Source organism: Balaenoptera ricei, chromosome 19, assembly GCF_028023285.1.
Source record: "Balaenoptera ricei isolate mBalRic1 chromosome 19, mBalRic1.hap2, whole genome shotgun sequence".
In the NCBI taxonomy this organism is placed as follows: Eukaryota; Metazoa; Chordata; class Mammalia; order Artiodactyla; family Balaenopteridae; genus Balaenoptera; species Balaenoptera ricei.
Genome location: NC_082657.1, coordinates 60652583 through 60671509, shown reverse-complemented (window position 1 = coordinate 60671509; position 18927 = coordinate 60652583). Strand labels below are relative to the sequence as shown.

Sequence of the window (18927 nt, the reverse complement as noted above, 5' to 3'; positions counted from 1 at the left end):
TCTCAATTCAAAAAAAAAAAAGATCCAATCTGAAGCCCCCCACCACCACCACCGCTTGATGCTGGGAGAGGCAGGGCCTGCAGTTTCTGGAGAAGCCACCACGCAGATGCCCCCTGAGGACCAGCATCCCCTGGAAACTCCCTTTCACGCTGTTCTGTTCGCGACTCTCAGGCAATACGAGGGAAACCCGTCAGGTTCAAGCAGTTCTGTTCCCAGGGCGTTTTTCCACGCTCGGCACCCACCCTCACACACACACACACACACAGGACACACGCGGCACTGTCTCTCTACAGGCGGGACCTCTGCGCCCTCAAGGTGGGAGGTTTGCAGTGTCCTTCCCCCATCTGTGTATTTTTGTCCCCATCCACAGTTCTCCGGCCCCGGGGAGCGCTGAGCAGCTGGAGGTGAGGACACCGAAAGGCACACACCTGTCCCCGGCTCCCGCCACCTGGCCACTGGGCTGGAAAGCGGCCAGTGGTGACCTGGGCAGGCCTGGGGGACAGAGAGGGAGCTGGAGGGGGGGGTGGCAGCTCCCCACCAGGGAAGCTAAGCCCGCCAGAGATCACTGGTGACAGGGAAGTCCCCGATCCTGGACCCCTGACCGGAAGCCAGAGTGGGCCCTCAGCGGCGGGGAGGCCAGAGCGCCCGGGAGCCCCCTCACACCCACGCTGGCAGCAGGCACACTTCCTCCTTCCGAGCCTAGACACCCAGCGGATGCAGAAATCTGGGTGGTTCCCTCATCAGCTTCTCAGGAACAACCCTTCTTTGTAAAAATTAACCACCTGTCCTCCACCAGGTGAGGGGCTTTCCTTTCTGGTCTGCCAGCTCAGAGAATAGGGCGCCTGGACTCCCAGCCAGGTGGCCACACAGGCCACAGCCCCAGGGGAGCCCTGGGGCAGCAAGTCACCACGAGGTCCGGGCCAATCTGGGTGGGACAGGGCTCAGGGTGAAGCTACAGGACCCTGCCCAGCAGCAGGAGAAGGATATGTTCTAGAACCCAGTCTGCCGAGCCTGCGGGGTCACTACTGACACCCACACCAACTTGAAGGGATCCTCAGAAATTTATTTCAGGGGCTCCCCTGGTGGCGCAGTGGTTAAGAATCCACCTGCCAATGCAGGGGACACGGGTTCGAGCCCTGGTCCGGGAAGATCCCACATGCCGCGGAGCAACTAAGCCCGTGCGCCACAACTACTGAGCCTGCGCTCTAGAGCCCGCGAGCCACAACTACTGAAGCCCACACGCTGCAACTAATGAAGCCTATGCACCTAGAGCCCGTGCTCCACAACGAGAGAAGCCACCACAATGAGAAGCCCGCGCACTGCGATGAAGAGTAGCCCCCGCTCGCCGCAACTAGAGAAAGCCCGTGCACAACAATGAAGACCCAACGCAGCCAAAAAAAAAAAAAAAGAAAGAAAGAAACTTATTTCAGGGTCTCCATTCCCCAATTTTCCTTGCACGTTTAAAAGCTTTCAAAGTTCTTTACATTCGAATCACCCTGGAAAAGCGACATCTGTACAGGCCTGAGGATTTGCACACGTGCGTGCAGGGTGCTTCCCCCACCCCACGTGCCCTGCTCCACCTGGCAGCCGCTGGGGTTCTGGGAGCTCACGTTTGTAAAGTGCCTACTACGTGCTAGGCCTGCCTCTCGGGGCAGGAGACTAAGGCTGGGGTTTGAACCCAGCCCTCATTTAGAACCGCACCCTGCCCTCCCTTCCCCTGCACTCCCCCACTCCCCATCCTTTCAGGGTGGCCCTGCTCCTGACAAATTTCTGGATTCATTATCTACTGCCTGTCACTGAAGTCCCAAACCATCACTTGGACAGTCAAATCCCAGACGCCTCTATCACTCGCCAACTGGGCAAGTTTGGTGTGGGCAGATGACCGGTCCTCACGCCACCTCGGCACCTCCCAGCCAGGCCAGGGACCCCAGGGACGAGAGGTCAAGGCTGGGCCCCATCTCCACTGGCTCACAGAGGCCGCAAGGACCCACTTGCTCGACTCTCGTTGCATTTATGTTTTTATAATTTGGCCTCACAAATGGAAATAATCAAGGAGAAAGGATTTCATTCAAAGTGTCGTTTTCACCGCTGGAAGTCCCAGTGGTCACGGCCACTGCCCAAGATCCTCTGGGTGTCTGCAGGGGGGCCCCAAGTGGAAGGTCAGGTGAGGGCGCTGCTGCCCGGGGCGCCCCTCTCACCTTCTACCCATTTGCTCCAAGAAGGGCCTTTGCTTTCCCTCCTGTGGCTCTTCAGCCTCGGCTGCGAAGCCCCCATCCTGAAACACCTCCTCCCAGCTCCACGTCCCCACCTGCCATAAAGGCTGCTCTGCCGGCCCAGCCCCTGCTACCTGAACCCCCCACTCTCTGCAACCCGGACCCTGGCCCAGTCCCACCGCGACGCTGCCTGCAGAGGTGCCCAGAGCCTCCACGTCCACTGTCTCCTAACTGTGCCCTCCTGACAGGCCCCTGGGTCCCCTCCTGGGCTGCCCTCCGCCCAGCCCTCTGCCCTCACCTCCTTGAGGGGCTCTTCCACCCCTCAAGACCTCAGGCTCCCATTTCCCGGGTCATGCCTTGTGAATCCAGGTACCAGCCAGGCCACGTCTCCACCCTCCCACACACAGGCCTTTCTAGAAGTGGCTAGACACACAAGACCCCCGCCACACTTTCCCATCCCTGCTGTCCCCCAGCCCAACCCTCTCTCGACAGTGTAATTTAGATTAAGAGCCCCTCTCCTTTCCTTACCTTCAGGCCAGCTCTACCTGCTACTGGGGGCATCCTCCCTGGCCCCTCCCAAAGCTCCTTTGTTTGCTGCTTACCTCTTCCCTCAGGCCCCAGCTTAAATTCCACCTCCTCCAGGTAGTCTTCCGGGATGTGGCTCTAACCTCCTCTAGGGGAAAGGGACCTTCTCCCTCCCACGGGGGTAAATTTCAAATTCTTTACTTTCTGCCCTGGGCTTACCAAGACTGAGTCAATGGTGGAGAGGAAACAGCCGTCCTTATTTCTGGACCTTCACAAGCCCTTAAACAGATGTTTGCTGAATCCATCTAAATGAGTTTAAGGAGCCCCTCTGAGGACTCGAGCCCTCGTTAGCAACAAACGCTGCGCGCATCCCTCTTCCCCCAAAATAAACTCAGCCAAAACCAGGAACCTCCCGGAATATACCGCCTCTGGTTCTAGAATGCTGAGCGCCTTTCCAGGGCACATGAGGGTGGGTTTTCCCCATCGGCCCTTGCCGGATCCTACAGCGGTGATGCCACGCTAATCCCTCCCCCTGGGAGTAGTTAAGAGTATTCTGCAAAGAGGCACCAGGGAAGCAAAAGCTGGGGTTCTTTTGTTGCTGCTGTCTTCGTCGAGGGCTCCCACATGACCTTAGAGGAAGTACAGAGGCACCGGCACCTTCCCAGCTACACGCTCGGCCATCCCCACTCAACAGCAACTTCTTACCCACAGTGCAAAACTGCCTCCTCTCCCAGGAAGGACAGGGACACCGGAGAGAGCTCTCAGCCTGGCCGTCGCCGTCAACTCGGGACGACAGCTCCCAGCCCCTCCTCTTGGCCCACGTATAGGACTCCTGGAGGCTCCCTCCCCCCACCCCGCCTCCCCCCAGCACCCAGCTCCCCGTACAGACCTGCCTGGCTAGCAATTTGAGCCCAGGGTCAGCACAGCCGAGCTCAGGACTTCTATTCCTGGCTCAGCCGGCAAATTGCTTCGTGACCTTGGGAAAGTCCCCAGGCCGCCTGACCCCATCTGCGAGCGCCGTTAATAACGCGAGGTGGGACGTTAGAGCAGGCCCCGCTGGAAGCCACGTCGTTTCGAGGTGACCCCGTGTCTTTCCAGCCGGCTGTTCAGAGCCCTCGGGGGAAATGCTTACACAACACCTGGAGGCCCTCTGAGCGCAGGGAGCCAGGGCACACGGTCAAGGCCTCGGATGCTCCCGAGGGAGGGACCTTGCCCGCTCGGGTCGGCCCGTCACAGCGGGGAGGGCGGCCACCCTCGCTTACAGACAGGAGCGCCTCAGAGCCCTGCCCATGGGCGGGGGCGACAAGCTCACCTGTCTCGCAGGTGACAAGCCCGTGAGCCTCACAGGCAGTGCAGGGCCGGCTGGGATCTTAGGAGGAACAGGAGGGGGGAGGGGCCTGAGCTAAGTGGTCCTCCCAGCGCCTCCAGCTGCCTCTGCCCACTCCTGGCAACTCTTCAGACGCAGAGCCCACCAGAGAGGTGAAATGCAAGAGCGTGTGGTCACAGCTGGCCAGGTCGGGCCCTGGGCAGGAAGCCGGTTCTCCAGACTCACCCCACTGCTCTTTCTATTAACCCACGATCTCCAAACTTCACTTTCCACAACAAGATCAGCAGGGGTCACGCCCTCACCTCCATCACCCACAGACCAATTTGGGGGTGGAGCCCAGGAATCTACGTTTTCAACAGGTAGCCCCGCCCTCCTCCCCTGAGGGAGGTGCCCCGGGGCTCCCTCTTTGAGAGCCACCCCATTACCCCAGCTTGCTCTGTCATCTGACTCGTGGTGTGATCTTCTTTAAAAAAGTAATTTTAATTTATCTCTTCCCCGCCTCTCTCCCCCAAAAGGATTCGAAGCAGCGTTACCAACCTCTGATATGGAGACGTGTTTATTATTTTTACGGTTTCTGCAGCAAGCTCCCCGGAACTGAAGGGGAATTATATTCAGAGAGAATTGGGTCCCCAGCGTAAGTCAACATTATTCATTTAACAACTTCTATCGGCGCATGGAGGTGTGAGCGGGGCCCTACCCAGAGACGTCTCCTGTGGTTACGGGAAGATTTAATTCACGACATCCAAGAAAAATAATTAGGGGGAGTAGGAGGAAGGAGGTTGTGTGGAGGGGCCCACAGACACTGCTGTTTCTGACCCCACCCGCTGCCGGTTACCCCAAGCATCCCCGTGGCTTCGATCAGGGGCTGCAGGGCCCGCTCTGGGCAGGTCTCATGGGGCACCCCACGTGCAGACGAGGGGGGCTGGCACCACCAAGCCCGTCTGGACAGAACTCTGGGGAGGAGGGATCTCCATGCTCATTTGGACCAGCCAAGCCACCCATCCCCAGCGCTCAGCTATTGGGGGAGCACCCCGCATGTGGGGCCACCCAGGAGCCCCTTCCCTCCCCTGGCCTGAGCCAGGATTCTCCAAGAAGGCTGAGGGAGCGGGGTCCAGGTGAGGGGGATTAGGTGTCCCTGCTCAGCTATTAGCAGCGCTGGTGCTTTCTTAAGCACGTTGTAAATTATACCGGAGAGTCCTGAAAGATCAAAGTTGGTTTTTAACCTGCGTTGTCTTTTGGAGGTAGGACACAGAAAACCAGACCCTGCTGGGGGCAGGGGTGCTCCTGTGAAAGCCGAGGCCTGCTGGTGGGGGTGACCCAGGCTCAGAGCACGCTCTCCCCCTCCCCACGGCGACGCGGCTCTAGGGGTGGCCCAAGCCAGCAGCCTGGTCAGGGCAACGATTTACAGTGGAGAGGGGACAAGAGGCAGGGCAGGGGCAGTTGGGAGTGACCGGCCCAGACCTGGTGCTAACAAATCCCAGTGCAGCCCACAGGGACCCAGAAAGCAGGGATCTGCTACAAAGAACCTTCTGGATCATTGTGTCCAGCCTCCTGTCTGAGAGATGAGATAGTGAAGAAACAGGAGGTGGGATACATGCCCGGGAGGAGGAGAGAGTGAGAGAAAGAAAAACATCTTCCCTCACACACCACTTCGCCCTGAAACTGTATAGCACCAGCTCCAAGGAACCACAGCCATTTTTATGTTTTATGTTATTAACAAGCCCGGGGAATACTACATATCTATTTTGGCCCACATCTCACCTTCCTCTCTATCATTCCAAGACAGAAGGACACTCCCTCTTCCAAAGGTCCGCAAGTCTGATCTCTACAGCCCAGAGAGGTTAAGTGATCAGATCCAAGTCACACAGCACCACAGACAAGGTGAAATTCAAATCTGATTCTCAGCTCAGTCCTCCCTCCCCTATCAGGAGAGCCCAGGAAAATCTAACTCGAGACCAGTAACGGCTGAGGACGGCCCATCTTTTAGTTATTTAAGACCACCTGAGGGACCTCCCTGGTGGCGCAGTGGTTAAGAATCCGCCTGCCAATGCAGGGGACACGGATTCGAGCCCTGGTCCGGGGAGATCCCACATGCTGCGGGGCAACCAAGCCCGTGCGCCACAACTACTGAGCCTGAGCTCTAGAGCCCACAAGCCACAACTACTGAGCCCTGTGTGCCACAACTACTGAAGCCCGCACACCCTAGAGCCCGTGCTCTGCAGCAAGAGAAGCCACGGCAATGAGAAGCCCGCGGACTGCAACGAAGAGTTGCCCCCGTTCTCCTCAACTAGAGAAAAGCCCGCGTGCAGCAACGAAGAACCAACGCAGCCAAGAATAAAAAAAATTAAAAAAAAAAAAAGACTGCCTGAGTAAACACTTAGAACAGCACTGTCCAATAGAACTTTCCACGATGGATGAAGTGTTCTGTATTTCAGCTGTCCCACGCAGTTGTCCCCAGCCACGTGTGGCCACTGAGCACTTGAAACGTGCCCAGCGCAACCAAGGTACTGAATCTTTAATTTCATTTAACTTTTAATTAACTTAAAATTTAATAATTAAATTTAAATAGCCTCATGTGGCCAGTGGCTACCATACTGGAAAACACAGATGTAGAATATAAAAAACGACCACATTTTCCCAGCCAAAGGTTGAGATATTCGGTCTGAGAGGTACACGTGGGCTCATGGACAAAACAAGGCAGAGTATCTGATTAGGAGAGAATCCAGAGCTTATAGCTACAGTGAGTTCAGACCCCCAGCTGCCCCAGCAGGGGTCTCCTGGAAAGCTGTAGTCTAGAAACATTTCAGGAGTCTGAGAACACTCCTCCCTGGGGAGTTGTTTTGAGGCCTCATTTCTCAAGTTAGTGACAGGAGTCTGCAGCTAACGTTCACCAGGTAGAGGGACCATCATGACGGTGTCAGAAGAGCAACGGCATTCTTCCTGGGAGGGGTGACATGGCAGTGGGTAAGGAGGGAGAGTCCCGCCTTTAGACCAAGGATAGACATTATAAATGAATGGGTGAGTGTATAGGTGGATGGATGATGGATGGATGGATGGATGGATGGATGGATGATGGATGGATGGAAGAAAGGAACAGAGAGTGGGAGAAGATAGAGGATGGATCACGGATGGGTGGACACGATAGATGGAAAAACACAGGGGATGTCTGCTTTCCAAAGTCCCAGCCACATGGACCATATCCAGAATTTTCCCAACATACCTCAGTGGGTTTTCGGGAAGATACAAGTATTTTCTGGTCAATAAGACCATGAGGCCAGTGAGCCAGCAATCTGCGCCCAGGGGTCCTCAGGCGGGAGGGCACGTCCTCTCTCCCCCGCTAGGTCTCGCTCTAGAAGGGGCCTGGAGCTCTCAGGGTGCCTTTTGTCAGGCTGGAAAGGAGAAGTTCAGTCCACACAGAGACAGGAGGCTTCCTGGGTTTCTGCAGATGCAAACTCCAGAAGACTAGACACACAAGGCCAATGGGCCAGCCCGCAAGACCTGGGCAAGGCCTCCAGGGAGAGTGCCCTGTGGGGCGGGGCTGCAAGGGCCTGACTGTCCTGCGCAGAAACACGGGTGCCCTGGAGTCAGGGATGTCCGGCTCTGGGTGGCTCCTGCCTTTCCTCTCCTTTCTTTATCACCTGGGCTTCCTTTCCCAAGCCCCGTCTCCCCTGGGTCCTTCCCACCACACTGGGTGCCACCTCCATTACAGCCATCCCTTAATCGGCGGTCCTGATCGGCAGTCACGCACCCCAGCGACCACACGTCCTAGGCATCTATTTACTGCAGGCGTCGCCTGACGGGCTTTATCCCCATCATGTCCTTTGATGCCCCCACAGGCCACAGGTAGGGACAATTATGATCCCCGTCCCACAGATGAAGAAACAGGCTCCAGGAGGTCATGGACCTTCCTCAAGTCGCAAAGGGAGGTCTGACTCACAGGGACCAATGCTCGAACTTACGCTCACCACGCAGGAAGAAGCGTGGGCATTTGTTGAATGACTGCACGAGCGAGTGAGAGAAGGAAGGACAATTTGAAGCTGTTCCGGGTGGGCTAGGGGACTGAGGCTGGGTAGAAGAAAAGCGTGAAGGTAGGCCAGCCCTGAAGAAGGCCCCCGGCCACACCCAGCCGGCCCAGGATCCCCAGTTCCCCCAGAGACTCCTGGGCTCACAGATGGGGCCTGGAACACGGGACAGCAGATGGAGAAGCTGACCGCAGTGGGCAAGGATATCCGCGGGTTCTAACCTCTGCCCACCTGCCCCCATCGGCATGGGGCCCAGGCCCTCCACAGCGGGCCTCCTGCCCTGGCTGTCAGGGCCACTCGACAAATTGCAGGCAGGCCAGGCCTGGGGCAGCCCCTGCTGGTCCCTTCCTCCCCTGGGCTCCTCTCCTCGTTGCCTTTTCTGCAAAGAAGTCAAATTTGCCACTCGGCTGCATTAACCAAGCCGGTAATGAATGGCAACTGTGTGGTGTGCCTGCTTGGAGAGGGAGACGCAGGCCAGGCGCGGACCCCAGCAACCAGGCAATTTTCCAGGCTCTGCTTCCGAGCCCCTCCATTCAAGCCCCCTCCCGCCTGGCCCCCCCCCGGCTCGCCACACCCCCCCCGCCCCCCATAAGAGGGAAGCAGCACGCTCTGTCATCAGAACCGCATTGTTCTGGCCAGAAGAAAAAACGGGTCCAGCAGATGGCAGGTGTAACAAAAGCAGCTTGCTGTGGCCAAACCAATTATTTATCTAATTATGATTTACCACTTAACCACATGATCTTTCTGCAGAGTTGTGGGCAATTAAAACCAGGGTGACTATGTGGATTATGCAAATGGGCTGGAGCCCAGCGAATAAAATTGGAGATTAGACATTCACACAGGCAGAAGCTGGCACAGGGCAGCCCCCAGGGGGAGCGGAGGGGCCTGAGGAGAGGGGAGGCTAAGGGGCCAGGCTGGGGGGGGGTCACGAAGGATGGGAAGCAGGAAGGAGAGAGAATGGAGGGGAAGGGGATAAGGGAGGGTGGGGGAGGGGATCCGGCTGTGGGAATCACACCTCCCCACCAGGCCTCCAGGCTACCCGAGTGATGACATCAGGCCCCTGGGAGAGGGAAAGTCAAGGCAGCTGGCGAGACAGGAGCTGCAGAGAACATGGGCCATGGAAGAGGGGTGCACCCCCCAGGGCGACTTGGAGGCCAGGCTGGACAGGGCGAGGTGAGGCTCCGAGAGCCAAGGCCAGGGGAAGCCACACTCCAGGACTGAGTGGTGGCTGGGGAGTCTCCGAGCAGGGGAGGGGAGGGGAGGGGACTTGGACCCTGGGATGCGGGTGACTTTCCAAGGTTCTCCGAGCACCAGACCCAGACTCAGCGCGTTGCTGTGAATTAGTTTGTTTGCTCTTCATCACCACCTTGGAGGCACGGTACCAGGGGGCCCGTTTTACAGATTAGGAAACTGAGGCTTAATGAGGTTCTTTGCCCAGGTGGTGGCCTGCAGGGCCAGTGTGGCTGTGGCCGGTCCAGGCAGCCTCCTGACCTGCGCTGAGCCCCCAGCCTGCCAGGGCAGGTTCCTTGCTGGAGGGGGCGGGGCAGGCTGTGCATGTGCGCAACTCTCAGCCGGTGAGGACAGGTCTGTTCAGGTAGTGACCAGACCAGGACGCGGGACGCCCAGGATCAGTCCCAGCTCCGTGACTGACCAAGCAGCTGTGTGGTCCCAGCCAGGTCACCTGTCTTTGGGCTCAGTGTCCAAACAAAGGAACTGGAGATGATGACTTCTCCTTCCTCTGCCACTCTAAAGGTGGGGGTGACAGACGCCACATCCAAAAGTGCTCCAGACTGCCCCCGAGACGGCTGAGCAGAGGAAGGAAGGACCCGGAGAGAGGTGGCCCGCAGAGATGGCCAGGAATCATCACTGGTTTCCTCTGTTACTAATAAAAGCAAAAACTTCCAGAACACTGGTCCCAGATCCTGCTCCAAACGCTTTGGGTGTCTTACCCCATCAGCCTCATAACAACCCTGAGAGCTGGTGCTACAATTATTCCCATCAATTGAGGCACAGAGAGGGTGAGTAACTTGCCTAAGGTCACACAGCTGGCAAATGGCGGAGCTGGGATTGTCATTCACTGATTCATTCAACAGATATTTGAGCAGCCCCTGAAATGCCAAGTTTGGGGCTGTAAGTTAAATATAAAAACCAACATAAGAGAAGGTCCCTGTTCTCAAGGACCTGTGTTCTGGTGCAGTGACATTTTTGCATCTGCTGTGATTAAGCGGAGGAGGGGCGCTATGGCCAGAAAAGCTCCTCCCCTCCTACCCCTGCAGTATGGGAGGGGGGCAAACCCTCCTCCCACAGACACACGTGAAGGTCACTGAGACATAGGAAGGGGGTCAGAAAAGGAAAACCACATAGAAAATCAGTTCCTACCACGGGTGTTCTTTCCACTAGATCTGCACTTTCTGGAGGGTGGTCACAAGGTGCCACTTAAATTGCAATACAAATTAATTCAAATCAAATAAAACAAAAGCTTCAGTTCCTCAGTCTCACTAATCCTCGACAGCCACACGTGGCCATCAGCTACCAATTTGGGCATCGCAGATCTAGAACATTCCATCATCCTGAAATACTGCACCGACAGTTCTGCTCCAAGGTAAGGTATGGGTAGGCAGGATTTTTACCTGCTTTGTTCACGGATGAACCCCCAGCACCTAGAGCAGCGCCTGGCTCTTCACTTTCGGAAGGAAAGAACGAATGCAAGGCGTCCCCTAAGAAGGATGACAGGGCCAATGTGGAAAATGGAAAAGGAGCAGCCAGAGTGCTGGTGAGGTCTGAATGCTGACCCAACAGCCTGCCAGCGCCAGGTCCACCAGCCCCGGGGCCCATGTCAGTGCCCGGTGGGGAGGCCCTTCCCACCACAGCCAGCGCCCAGGTGACCTTCCCCATGACCCCAGCCCAGCGAGGCCAGGAGGAGGAGGGATGGCTCTCTTCACAGAGAAGCCAGTTCCCTACTGAGACGCAGCCCCTGGGAGCTGGGGCACAGTGGGGGATGCCCTAGGGACCCCCACCCTCTCGTCTCACCTCTGAACTGCCATCCTCTCCTCCTCCCTTTCTGAGTCAGGGCCCTCGGTTCCACTGTGTGTGGGGGGGAGGGTGGGGAGGTTAGCAAGTTCGGAGGAAACTTTGGCTAAATCATCCGGCTCCCAGGAGGCCTCCAGGAGCCCCGGACTAAGCCAGGGGCTGCCCAGTGAGGACCCTGCACTTTGGGGTCAGGTGCTCTCCTGAGGATCTGATGAAAGCAATGGACCTTCAGCTCGAAGATGGTCAGGATAACCCCAGTTGTGCCATAACGTCGGGGATCTGTGACCCTAATGTGTCTTTATGCACTGGGAAGAGCAGGCAGAAGGTGAGACGGAGCCTGCGTCCAGCCCCGCCCCCGCAGCTCAGCAGAAGGACCAGGGTGGCCAGGGCCCCTTCTCCAGCCAGGCCTCAGGTGGCCCCCGTGACACAAGCTGTGACCCTGGCCCCGACCCCAAATGGTAGGGCGAAGGGTCTGCCCCGCACTCCTGGCTGAAACCCCCCACTGTACCCAGAAGGGCACCCGGCCACGTGCCACCCCCGGTCCAGTTCTGTGAGTCTGTCCCGTCCCCTACGAATGCCGTCCTAAGTCCCCTCTACCGAGCTGCCCAGCGCATGCAGTATCCCTGGGGGACAGGAGTGTCCCCATTTCACTGGCTGTAAGACATAGATTCCCAGAGGAAAGTGAGCTGCTGAGGGCCGCAGAGCCAGGCCTGAGCTCGAAGGGATGGCGGGCTCCCGTGTCCGTGCTCTGGTCCTCCACACTCACGAACTCACACCCTCTCACACATGCACTGTCGTGCACACACACACACACTCACATTTGATGCTTCATAAATGTTATTCCCTTGCAGAATCAGTAAACAAACAGCAGGGACCCACCCCCTTCCAGAGATGCCAGGGAAACTCAAACACCAGGTTCCGGCCAAGGCTCTTCTAGAGTTTTTCCAGAAACGCCCGGGCCCCGCCCCGCCACCCGGGCCCCGCCTCCCCACCCGGGCCCCGCCTCCATCAAGCGTCCAGGCCCCGCCCACCCACTGCCTCGGGTCGAACGCCCATAGCCCTCTCCGCTATCACCCAGTGTAGCCTCACGAGGGGGTCTGCAGTTCGGTGGGGGCGGACGTGGGACCCAGCCACCCACTCCTGTCACTAAGAAACAGGGCCCTACGTCACCCAGACGCCACCCCAGCAGGCCTGGACGGCTGGCCTGGGTCTCGCGCCCTCGGGGCAGGCGCTAGCACACTCCCAACCCGAGATGAGAAATCTGTTGCAAGGCGCTCTTTAGCCCTGGCCTGGAGGCTGGGGGCAGGCGGGGCGGGGGGAGGGGGGCGGAGTTGAGAGGGGCAGGCGAGTAGGGCCTGGGGGTCAGGACAACCGTGCCCCAAGGGCGCGCCCGAGCTGGGGGCGAGCGCAGGGGCGCGGGCGCTCGCCTCCCCTCCCGCAGCCCCTTCCCCCTCCCCTGGGCCCCGCCTGACAAAGGCCTGCCTTCCTCCGGGTAAGTGCTCCGTGTTAATAACGGCAGCGGCGGCAGATCCCGCCGCCTGCCTGAGTTGATAGGAGATTTATGCAGCCTGCAAAGTCGGGAAACACAGAAGTATTTCTCATAATACTTCTTGTCCTACCAAAGGTCACGGGCAGGGCCCATCAATCCCGCGAAATAAAGAAGGTCCTGGTTTTGCTTGTTCTTCAGCGAAGGAGGAGAAGAGCCTTTTAATCGCCTCATTTGGAGAGCTGGCTGGGGTTGTATGTCATCCGAATTACAGATTCAGCATTAATTGACCAGATGTGGGGGGCTCTCTCAGGGCCCTGGAGGACCATAAAGCCATTCCCACACTGGTAATTAGCAGACAGCAAGGCCCAGGCTGGGCCACCAGCCCCCAAGGCACGCAGCGGGAGGAAGCGGGGAGCGCACCGGATGCTGGGGTCGGGGGGACACTGGTCATACACTGAGCATGTGCAGTGTGCCCTTGAGTCCAGGGGCCCCAGGGGCTCAGAGGCCCACCCTCCACACAGCAGGACTGAAGCCCTGCCGCCCTGTAGGGCACACTACATCCTGAAAAGTGGGTGGAAAGGGGTCCTTCCCCCCCCACCCACCCCGACAACTGCCTGCCCCGAGTGCCTCCGGCTGGTGGAAGGTCCTGCCCTCCTGCCAGGAGCCCAGCGGGATGCAAGCAACCAGCTGCAGAGCAGGGGCCGCCCCAGTGAACCGAAGCTGGTGTGGACACGACCCCGCCACCAGAGGAGTGGGCTCACCAGCTGACCTCCTGGCAACTGCAAAGGGCTGGATGGAGAGGCTCTCTCTGCAGAGAGCCGGGAGGACCAGAGGTGACAGGTGAACGGGGGACATCTACAGGGATGACATTAAGCTAGTTCCCAACCGGTCCAGCAAGGCCAGGGGCTGAAGCAGGGGCCAAGGCTGCCTGTCCTACAAAACTGTAACTCTTTACTGGCCCAGACATGGGAAGGTCTGGGGGAGGGGGCCCAAGGGAGAGTCCAGGAAGGCATGGGGGTGGGGAGATGGGGATCACCAGCCCTGTTAGTACTGGCTCCCTGGGGACAAGTGGGAGACCTTCCTGGGGTCCTGAAGCCTCCCCCTCCCCCTCCCTGGGCCTCTGCTCAGTGATGGGGGCAAACCTACAATGGGCCTGACCCGAGAAGCCCTACTGCACCCAGGTGTGTCCCTGAGCGTACCTGGGCTGAAGGTGGGAAGCACACAAGCTCATCCCCAGGACACTGGCAGGTGTGTCCTCGTCCCCCCCCCCTCCCCCCTCGGAGCGCGACCACCCGGAGCCCCACATGCACACTGCTGCTCTATCAATTCTGCTGTAATGTGTTTTATGAACATACAGATGGCATGGCTGGGCCAGGGGGAAGGTTCTACCTTGGGATAAGAAATTAACACTGGCAAATAGCAAATTTACTGCATGTATTTTCATTTTCCTAATACCAGTACCATCTGCTAGCAATTGGGGCTCCACATCGCTGTTTTCCCCCTTTATTTCTCCCGCCTGCTCTTTTTTATTTATTTTTTTCATTTTCCGAAGCCGGGCCCTCCAGATGCCTCCGGGGGCGGGGGGTTTCGTCACCCCACCAGGGAATCCAGGCTGTGACTGGCAGCCAGCAATCTCCGCCTGGGCCAAGGGCCATCCCTATGTTTGTCTTCTCCAGGCTGTGGGTGATGGAGGTACCCCCCAATTCCATGCCTCGGAGGAGTGATGTGAGCCCAACAAGAAAGACAGACTTTAACCAACGCACACACTGAACTGAGGCAGTTCAATAAAACCCAGCTACATCAAGACCCCTGGCAGCTGTGGGCACTTATTTCCCCCTTGCTGCTTTTCTGGAATTACTTAAAATTAACAAGTTAGCTACTGTGCATTCCACATGGAGCTCCCACCGGGCAGGAGGAGTGATGTGGGGCTGGGGGCCTCGTGGGCTGCGGGGGGACCCGGGGCCACGGATGACTAGTGCATGAGACGGAGAGGGGGCAGAAGCTTGAAGGTCCTCTGCAACACAGGGGGAAAGCAGTCCCTTTGCACCCAGCTGTGTGGCCAGGGTTGTGTGTGTGAGCTGGTCCCAGAGGTGGGCAGAGGAGACGCTCCCCCATATGCGACGCCACGGAGCAGGACGGTGAGTGCGACGACGGAGCACCTTTTAGGAGCAGCTGTGACTCTCGGCCAAGCAGCCTGGCAGCGGGACAGCTGGGGCGGCCGGGCTTCCGGAAGGAGGGAATCCATCCTGGGAGCCCCTGGAAGAACACACGTCCCAGGGCCAGCTGCTGGAGAGCCCACAGTGGGGCAAGACCAGAGAGAGGAGTGGGAGGAGAGAGGCTGGGGGTGGGAGGCGGGAGCAAGGTCCCTCCCCCAGCGAGGCCAGGGCACGTGCATGTTTTAGAGCTGGGAGACCCCTGGGTCTGAGGCCACGTGGGGCTTCACTTTTGGGCTGAACGGTGTCCCCCCACCCCTAAGTTGATATGTTGAAGCTCCAACCCCAGGACCTCAGAATACCACCTCGTTTGGGAACAGGGTCATTGCAGATGTAATTCATTAGCTGAGATGAGGTCATACTGGAGTAGGGTGGGCCCCTAAGCCAATGACTGGTGTCTCTATAAAAAGGGGAAAGTCGGATACAGACACATGTAGAGGGAAGACAGCTGTCTCCAAGCCAAGGAGGGAGGCCTGGAACAGACAGACCCTTTTCCCACGGCGGCAGGAGGACCAGCCCTGCTGAGAGCTGCCTTGAGCACAGACTTCTGGCTCCCAGAGCTGAGAGAGGATGCATTTCTCTTGTTTTAAGCCACACAGTTTGTGGTACTTTGCTGCGGCAGCCCTGGGACAGCTGACCAGCCCTTCCTTGAACAGCTGTCTTGAAACAAGTGACCACCTTGGTAAGCCTCAGCCTCATCTGTACTGTCTTCCTTCATAGGCAGCGGATAGAAAATTGATTATTGATGATAACGGCTATCTGATGTCTTAAGCACTGCACATTTAATCCTTGCAAAGCCCTGCTCCCATCATGAAGTAGGTTCTTCTACTACCCCCATTTTATAAGCAAGGGAACTGAGGCACAGAGAGCTTCAGTAACTTGCCTAAGGTCACACAGCTAGTAAGTAGCAGAGCCAGGAAGTGAACCCAGGCAGGCCAGCCCTGAGTCCGTGCTCCTCACCACGTCACACCCCTGAGCAAGAAGAGGTGTGGACCGGGGACCTGGCTCGGTGCCTGGCTTGGAAGCACTTAGGAAGGACCCCTGCTAGTGTCATCCCACCAGCTTTACAAATGAGGCAACTGCGGCCCAGAGAGAGGAGGTGACTTGCCCAAGGCCCTTCGGGAAGCCAGCACCAGAACGGGGTGGACCAACAACTCCTGATGCCAGACAGCAATTACAGGGGAGGGTTCTAGACTCGGGCTGGGGCAGGGCAGGAAACTCTCCTCCCCCACCAATGGAGATACAGATGGGGAGAAAAACGCCCCCAAACCAACAAGGGGCCGAAGCAAGAGTCTGGAGAAACTGCCCGCCACACAGGAGAGAATCCTGCTGTCCCTGGCATCCCAGCTGGTATCTCCTGGCATGGCTACACCCCAGCTCCGGGCTCCATTCCTGGGTATCCTAAAAATGCCACTTCGGCTGCCATGCAGGAGGGCCACTAAAAAGGGGAGGGGGAGAAGGGAAGCCCCAGATGGATGGATGGGGCCCTTTCGGGAGCCAGAGCAGCAGGGCAGAGCAAGGAGCATTCCAGACAGGCCTCTGGTCTCTGGTCCCCCTTGGGGACCAACGGGTAGAGGCGACTGGACCCCAGGATGCCGGCGGTGCACGGGCTTGGCAGGCCGAGCCACAGGGGCTGGCACCCACCGGCCAAGCACATCTCAGTGGCCTGCCCTCCCCGCCGCTGAGACAAGAGCAGGTGGAGGCTGCTGGCTCCCCCCCTCAAACCACTCAGTTCATCACGCCTTTTATCCCGCACCTTTTCAAAACCGCCCTGGCAACATTTCTTTCCCATCAGCAAAAGGGAGGAGGCAGGATCCAGCCCCACACGGCGGATCTGGCCCTGGAACACTTCCCCTGGCCCATCTTGGGTGGGGATTACATGGACCCCACTATTTATTTCCACGAGGGTTCTGGATTGATGGTGCACAGCAGTCAGGGGGGAGGAGTGGATCGGGTGGGCGGCGGGGGGGCGGGGTAGGCGGGGGTCTCAGCAGCCTCCTCGTTGGCACTCGCTTCATTCAAACAGACCACACCCCACACACACAACCCTGGCTCGGCCAGCGCCGCCCCCCACCAACTTTTCCGGCCAGAGGGAAGCCAGAGCACGAGATTGGAGGATAAAATTTGATTTGAAAGAATTTTATCGCTCAGCCCAATGATGGCTTTAAATATTAAAAAGGCATAAAACGGAGGGGGGACGGAAAAGCTGTACCAAGTACCAGCCTCAGACAGCTTTTGCCAAACACGATGCCATCTGAGAAAAAACGAGCATTCGGAGAGAAAAAGTCTGCAGGGGCGGGGGGACCATTCTGCCTCCCTGATCCTTCTGCTTTACAGACATTTTCAAAGCAGCATCCTGGATCTCCCAAACCTTACCCAGAGACAGGTAATACCTTCATTATTGATGGATCAGTACCCGGAGAGTGTAAATTACTGAAACAAACACGGCGTAATTAGGGCATTAGAGGGAGCGTGGAGGGAAGGCAGGGTCTGCCACGCTTGGCTGTGGCTTTCATCTTTGCAGGTGTTCATCTCGGTGGCAGCCAGCATCCCAGCCTGCTTACCATATGCATATCCCGGCTAGCCAGTTCTCAGCTGGGAGGTCCACTGGGAACTCCCTTCTGCCCCCAAAGAGGGGTCCCGAACCAGCCAGGCATTTTGGGGAACAAGCAGAGGGGAAGAGAGCAGGTCTCTAAGCACATATGCACGCGTGTGCACACACACACGTGCACACACACAGAGGCGCGCACACACGCAGGCACGCACACAAAGACCCAAGACCAGTCTGCGGGCTGTGCAGCTGGCGAGCCTGTGTCCCCGTCCCCATGCGTGCCCTCAGGATTTCATGACAAGAATGAAACTGATCAGGCAGCCTCCGGTTCCATAATTAGGGCCAATTGAAGGAGACAAAGAAATCTATGGAGATCACAGTGGGAAGTGGTAGTGATGAACGCTGGCTTTGAAATAGCATTTTGTACTCACTGGACCATCACTGTCTTTACATAAAAGCTGCCTGCCTCCTTTCTCCTGCCCCCTCCCTTGGGGCAGGGCGGCCAGGGAGGCTGGCTCCAGACGGCCCCCTCCACCAATTGCCTTTTCTGGGTCAGGCCTCATTTCTGGTGGCACAACTCAGAGGAGGATGGGGAGAGGGTCCTTTTTTGGGGTGTGTGTGTGTGTGTGTGTGTGTTTTGGCGGTGGGAAAAGACAAAAGGCGGGCATGAAAAGCACGCTGTCTCCCAGATGCATCTGAATTGGAGGGAGCTCGGGCAGGTGACTAACTTACTGGCTTTCTGGGACAGGACTCTGCGTGTGTGCACACACGTGCGTGTGACTGGGTGTGCACGTGGATGTGTGGAGCTATGTGTACATGCAAGAGTGTGCATGTGTGACTGTGTGTGCATGCAAGTTGATCACATGCACGATGGGAGATGTGTGAATGTGGTGTACACAGGCGTAGGTTGGGGGACCACAGGGGACCGAGAGCCTTGGAATCTGAGCCCCTTTCTTGCTCTCAATGTACATCCTAAAAAGTTGGGACAACAAAACCACCCCAGGCCCACAATTGACAGCCTTTAGCTCCTGAGGACCCTGGAGGCAGGCAAAGAAAGGTGAGACTGGAGGGAACTGGGGCGGCTGGCAGAACTGCAGACTGCAGGGCACATGTGGCCAGGGCTGCCCGCGCTGGGCTCCACTATCACACCTCGGGATTCTGGAAGGAGACCCCAGCTGAGAACGGCCGCCCGTCTCCTCAGCTGCCCGCTGCCCTGCTATGGGGCACGTGGGGCAGGGGTGCTGGAAGGCTGGGCCAGCCTCGCCAACTGTCCTCCAGAATTCCAGCTAGAGACCCCATGACACCACCCTCAGGAAGGCGGCCACCGGGCAGTGCTGGGAGGAATGAAGGGGCTCCGGGCAGCGTCCCCGGCTGGCATCCCCGCGATTGTGCCAACCTGCTCACGCACGCACGTGTGGTTTCCCTCCTCGTGCCCGCAGTAATCCTCTGACTTTACAGCAAATTATTAAAACTCACTTATATTTAATCTGCCGTCTGGAATTAATTGAATTTTTACGCTCAGCAAATGCCACAGTTTGTGCTGCCTCCCGATTGCTG

The 18927-nt window shown here is 57.8% G+C and overlaps 1 protein-coding gene across 8 annotated transcripts in view; it reads right to left on the bottom strand.

Annotated features, from left to right (window-relative positions):
- GSE1 (Gse1 coiled-coil protein) overlaps positions 1–18927 on the bottom strand; it is a 421108-nt gene that overhangs the window by 64755 nt on the left and 337426 nt on the right. The window contains exon 1 of one of the 8 annotated variants that reach the window (XM_059905636.1): positions 3444–3465. The exons of the other annotated variants lie outside the window; for them this stretch is intronic. The gene's annotated coding sequence lies outside the window, so the exon portion shown is untranslated. Of the gene's footprint in view, positions 1–3443; positions 3466–18927 lie in introns of those variants that run through there. 8 annotated transcript variants of the gene reach the window in all.